Genomic DNA, 6,129 nt, shown 5'->3' with positions numbered 1-6,129 from the left:
AGTTGGATGCTATGATTTCCCTGTGATAAAGCAGTTTGCTGTCTTACCGGCTTCTTAGATTTTTTTTTACGTGGCGGGCTCTGTCAAACAACTGGCATTATTTTGCTCTCCGGCGTCCTTGATTTTTCTTCAGGGTTGTGGCTTTTGACTTCAAAAACAAAAAAAAAAAAAGAGGGGGCCTGATCTATATTGGTAATTTGACAGTAGCAAAGCATGCTAAATTAGGGGATGTTTGGATTCGGAATGACAGGGTGGCTTGGCACAGGGGAACACACGGATCTGCCCTTTTTATTTGTCACTGTTTGCATTAGAAAGATGCAAAACCTTGTACCATACGTTGCTTTCTATAGCTCTGTTTTTAAAAGAGGACCTTGTTTGAGTATAAAATCACAGTTCAGAGGCCTACAGCCATTTAGGGTGAAGCACGATGACCACGGTCTGTTGATATTTGTTTTGTAAATGCTGCTCTACAGACAACTTCAGTTTGGATGTATCGTAGGGGAAAGGACGCAGCTTCTGCAGAGGGCACCGAGGCTCAAACCTGCCCCTTTGAGGACTGGGAAACTTCAGACCTTTTTTGACAAACACCCCCCCCACCCTCCTTTCCCACGTTAACCTTCCTGAGAAAGTCCCTAGTGCTGGTGCAAGGCTTTGAACAACAAAATCCAGTTTAATTATGCACTGAGGATTTTCTCTGCGTATGCGTGCCCGTGGGGCTGCCGCTCGTTCCTGACCCAGCATCGATGCCCCTGGAATATCGGCTTCTTGCGGAGGCTGTCTGCTCAGGTACTTGAGGAACCGTCCTAAGCGGGTGCGTTGGAGGGGAGGCGGCGGAGGGGGGGGAACGCATCTGCTTTCTAATTGTAAAGCTGCCCGCCGAACATCTGAGGGGCTAATTTAGTTCAGCGTTGCTCTTGCATGTTAGAGCAGCACCACTGTTTCGGTAAAATAGCGCTGTTGCAGGGCTGCAATGTTGACATAAGCCTGGAGTTCTTTCAGTTTAACCACAAGGCTACACGCTTGAGTTATTAAATAATTTTTTTTGTTTAATTGAACTGTAATCTTTGTTAGTCTCCTAGCTGACAGCTGGGTTTTAATGCGCGCAAGATCAAAACGCCGCGTCCAGGAGATGACATGCTCGCTCCCGTCACCGCTCACCATGGCCCCAGCGCCTGCCCTGCTGCCCGTTCGCCTTTGCGGGGTCCCCACCCGCCGCCCCGCAGGTTGGCTCTTGCTCCCCTTTTTGGGGACGCGCCGGGGCTGGGGGGCAAGGAGCAGCCGAGATGAGCAAGCTCTGGAGGTGGGGGTCTCCCCTGGGGTGTTGGTCCCCGGCCATTTGTGAGCGGAGCAGCCCCACAGTGTGTACCTGCGCCCTGCCATTTGCATGACAAAGGCGCTTCTTGTTGATGCATCTGTTGCCTGGAGGTGTTAGGCAGGATTAAAAAGCCGCCCTGGGGCGCTCAATCTTTTTTTTTCCCCCTGCCTGGAGCAAACCCTTGGAAACCCTTGCTGCCTGCAAACCGCCCAGGGTCTAGGGACCATCTCTGATGGGAATGATGGCCTCAGCTCGCTACGCCAGTGTAGAGAGAGCAAAGCTTTCTTGGAATGGGAAAAAAAGTTACTTTCACCAACACGCGTAGGAAAAAAAAAGCCTTTTTTTTTTTAAAAAAAAGGCAAACGCTTTGCATTCTTGTTCTGCAAAATGGAAAATACAAACCTGTAGTCAGACACAACGTGTCTAATAAGCCTTCAAAGAAGAAAACTGTAGTGTAATTTCAGTGGAGCTTTTGGAGCGGAGAGGGTGTATGAGGAGGATTTCAAATTTTCCTAAATATGCTGTTGTTAGAGTGGTCTCCTCTTCTCTTCATCTTTTTATTTTTTTAATTCTTAATTTTTTTTTTATTTTTTTATTTTACTGGCAACTGACTTGCCTTTTACAAGTTGGATTTGTAGGGGCATGAGAGTGTTTATTACAAGTTCAGGTACAGCCCTCCTGCCGCAGTACGTATTCTTATCAGATGGCTGGGTAAGTGAAAAAGCAAAGCAGTTGGTTTGGGTGGCTGCAGGAGAAGTGGCACGTGACGGTGCTAAAACCGCAGTAACACCTGGTGAATGTGCATCCTGTGTGCTCGAGATACCTTTTGGTGGTTTCTCAGCACCGTGGGGGTACTGAAGGTGGGATATGGAGACAGCTGTTTGTTTTCTAACGTGTGGGCTTCTTTTTTTTTTACTTTTTCGTTAAGAAGCCTTAATTTTGGGGTAGCAAACCTTCCTCGTCTGTGTGATGGGAATGTGGGGACAAAGGAGGTGACCGAAGAAGAATCATTTCTCTGGGTCTTAAATTCATCCAGAAAATCATTTTGTCTTTGCTCCTCCCTCTTTCCCAATGAATTAAACTTTCTGTGGGAAGAGAGCATTTCTTCAACCTCCCTTTTGTCTGTTCTTATCTGTTCTTGGGGTCTGGGTTTATTTCTTTGTGGGTAAACTGTCTCTTTGTAGCAGCTGGAGGCATTAAATAGGTAGGAGGATACAATCTATAAACACCTTACAGCCACTTGCAAAACACAGCACATCCATTTGAAAACAATGAGGAATTTTGCTAAGAGGGTTTCAACACAAGGAGCAACATTTATACACAGGACCCCCTTACCCTGCCCAATTTTTGGATATTCCTTGCATGCTTCTGTACTTCAAGGGGTATGGAGATAGCTCCTGTCTTGAAGAGCTAACATCCTAGGAAAAATTGTGCGGATAATATGGACAGGAAGAAGGACGAGGGTAGGAATAGCAAGAATGAGTGGCTACAAAGCCTCGGTAAGAAGGGTTTATGTCCCTAGCTGCGTCTTGCTGTCCCTGTGAAAGCAGGCTGGTTCATTTGCTTGCGGGGAATTTTTGGGACCCCCAGGGGAATGTACGGGAATGTTAGAGCTAGCGTATTCAGCTGCAGAAAAGGACACAAACCTGCTTTCTGATAATACTGTCTTTTCCTGAGAGTCAGCTTCTGCTGAATGTGCAGTTGCAGGGACTTGCTGGGAGCTGTGGCCAGCTGGGAGCTCCCTGGCCCAATGTGGGGCAGGCTTTGTAGCACCCATCTTGGGGCTCAGCTCTTACTTCTCTGTTGCCTGTCAGAAATATGTGCACTAATTCCCGAGCTGGTGTTGGGGCGCAGGACGCTCGGGGGGCCGTAGGCAGCTGTGGTCCCATCGCACGTCTCTTTCTTCCCCCCTGCAAGCCCAGACCCGTGCCCGAGGGCTGGACAAGCCGGAGCTGCTCACCCAGCCCTGGGGCTCTGCCGCTTCACTCCGTGTGGCACACATCTTCTCAATGAAGGCAAAGATGCTCCTTAAAACAACTTCAAAGTCAGGTGTGGAGGAGCACAAAGCTTCCTGACTCAATGGCAGCAGAACTTTCCGGGGTTTATTTGGGTTTGCACAGGGAGGAATTTTGGCACTCTCTGCTGAGGGGCTCGGTGAGTCGTGCCCAATGCCAGCACCAGGGGAGAAGAGGGCTGGCAGAGGGACCTCTCCGCTGCAAACCCGTCTGTCAGCTGCTCTGACTCCAGCATCACAGCTGATCAGTCTAAGGTACAAGCCAGGTCTCTTTGAAACACAAACCCAAGCCATGAATGGTCATGGGCCTGAATTTGGGTAAGTGCTTGCTTTCTTCCCCTCAGTGAAATTAATTCTCCCTTTGGAAGAGGGGGCAGAGGAAGTTACTGCGGTGCCTCTAGGTTGGCTTTTGTCTGGAGCTTGACCTGGCTGCTTGGGATAAGATGGCATGGTCCAGGCCAGGGTCTTACGCACGTCTGCCCATCGTGAGCATGGTCTTTGGGCACATACTGGTGAAGAAAACAACCTTTCCTCTTTGGCTGCCTTCTCCTTGTCAGGGTGAGGCAATTAGTGAATCTATCTAATTGTGAATGGGCAGGGCGGGAAGAAGACCTGACCTCTCGGTCCAGAGGCAGCAATTGCGTGTGTGTGTGGCTTCAACAGAGGTGTAGTCAAAATCCCCACCATTACAAATCAGCAAAGTTGGAGTTTTTGTATGTCAAGATGGGTGTCTGCTTATGTCCTAAATCTCCTTTCTCCTACATATCTAGGAGCTAATTCAGTATAAACTGTAAAAGGTGGAGCTGCTGCTTTCATTTTAAGGTGGTTTAAAAGCAAAATGTCACTCCTCTTGTTTTGGTGCTGTGCCACTTCTTCTCCCACTTAATCCCAGTCCAGAAAAAAATGTTCCTGACGAGTGCCAGGGAGGAGGATATGGCTCAAAAAGAAAGCCTGAAGCTCCACAGGTTCAGGCATCAAAAGAGGAAAAGACTTTTTCCAGATACTTGCAGCACTGCATGGCTGCAGGCATCGAAAAGCCTGGGTACCGCAGGCCTGGCTCCTCCCGAGTACTCAACTTCTGTTTATAGTTAGGGAAAACTCCTGATACGGGAAGGAAATAACCCCCGCAAAAGCATTTTACTGCTGCTGTAATATTTCTCAAGTCCCATTAGAGGCATGTGCTTTTTTTCTGCTAGTAGTAAAACACCGTCTGTGTCTCTCAGAAGACACACGTGCAAGAGTCTACTTTAATATGGACACTGAACATTTTGCAGCATGAGGTCTGTGTTCTCCCATGTTGCTCTGGCATGGACGGACACTGACCCAGCGTGCGGCCGGTCCGAGGGAAACGCTGCCAGGAGCAGGGCAGCCTGTGGGTCCCCGACCTGGTGGAGGCAGGTTGTCCTCGGCATGCGTCCTCCCCACTGCTGCCGGGGAGCCACGTGCCGTGGTGGTCCTGTTGTGGGTAAATAACTCCCATTTACCCCAAACTGCCCACGTCCTGGCTAGCGGGCAGTGGTCGCCGAGCCGCTTTGGGCCACGAGGCGTGCACGTTTGGCGTGAAGACCATTCTCATCTGGCCGCCGGGCTTGGGGGGGCCCCTTCTTGCAGGACGCTGGGCTGCTGGGCGTGCTGCTCCCGCCTGGGCAGTTGGGGTTTAGCGTCCCTGTCGCTCCGGCCCTTCGCAATCATTAGATTCACTTAGGAAAATTGCATTCGGCATAACTTAATCTAGCAAGCTGATGGCTTCTATTTTGAGACTCGGCTCTCGTGGATGTGTTTATTTAGTTTGGGTTTCCCCACTTCAAAGGAATCTGTCCTCTCAGCAAGAAAGTGATTGAGCACTTAAATAAAAATGTATTCATTGAGTCTTTGGGATTGAGTGAAAAGTGCGGTAGGGAGTTAACGTGTGCGCCGGCTGTGCTAATCGGCCAGGGATTGCCTGTTCTCCTAACGGGGAGGAAAAGCGGTCCGAGCTGCCCGAGGAGAAGTGGCGTACCCTCCCCTGGCCTCTGATGGTGGTGGTGCTCACTGATGCTCCAGGTTGAGGTGAAGGACCTGGAATATCTTCGCCTGTGATCTTCAAAGACACCAAATCCCTCGTGTAGAAAAGCATTTTCACGGAGCTGAAAGGTCGACTTGACGTTTGTTTATTTCCTTTAAGTGGCTGTGCGTATGGGTGAAGCTGAGGCATAAAATCAATAGGATGAGCTTCGTCAGCACAAATTACAAGTGTAAAGTTACGAGGCTTTGATTGAATATTTATAAAACGGGCAGCTTAACTTAAAAAGTAAGTGCGCTGTTGTCACCAGCTGTAATGCATAACCCAGAGTCACTTTGGTTAGGAGTTAGCAGGCAAGCCAGAGAGCAGCTAATTCCCAGAAGCGTCTGTCTGTCCCAGCGCTTTCAAGACTTGAGCCCTGTACTTCAAACAGCCCTGCAGGAGTCAGTGGCCAGGTCTGCTCTACCCAGGCCGGTGCAGGGGGCAGAAGTCCCCTGGGAGCCTTTCATGGACGTGTTTGCCACAAAGTACCTTCCGAAAATGCTGGCTCTTCAAATGATCAGTGCTTGTGGTGCAAGGGAGCTCTAGTGAAGCTGCTTCAACAAAGAACAGAAGAAATCTGTTTGCTAGACCTTTTTTTTTTATTTCCTTCTCGCTTTCTGAGTAGGGGAGCTTTAAAGGAGATTGAAGCAGGCTGCTGCCGCAGGTCCAGCACGGTGCCAGGCACTGCCCAGGCTCGACGGCCCTGCTCTAAGAAGCCTGCAGCCGCGACTGGCGGGGGGGGGGGGGGGGGCCCCG

General features: G+C 49.8%; 1 protein-coding gene across 1 annotated transcript in view; it reads left to right on the top strand.

Annotated features, from left to right (window-relative positions):
* Nucleotides 1-6,129, top strand: part of LEF1 (lymphoid enhancer binding factor 1) — a 79,221-nt gene that overhangs the window by 2,688 nt on the left and 70,404 nt on the right. The window lies entirely within an intron of this gene.

Source organism: Egretta garzetta, unplaced genomic scaffold (assembly GCF_000687185.1).
Source record: "Egretta garzetta isolate BGI_Z169 unplaced genomic scaffold, ASM68718v1 scaffold41, whole genome shotgun sequence".
NCBI lineage: Eukaryota > Metazoa > Chordata > Aves > Pelecaniformes > Ardeidae > Egretta > Egretta garzetta.
This window is presented reverse-complemented; position numbering and strand designations above follow the sequence as displayed.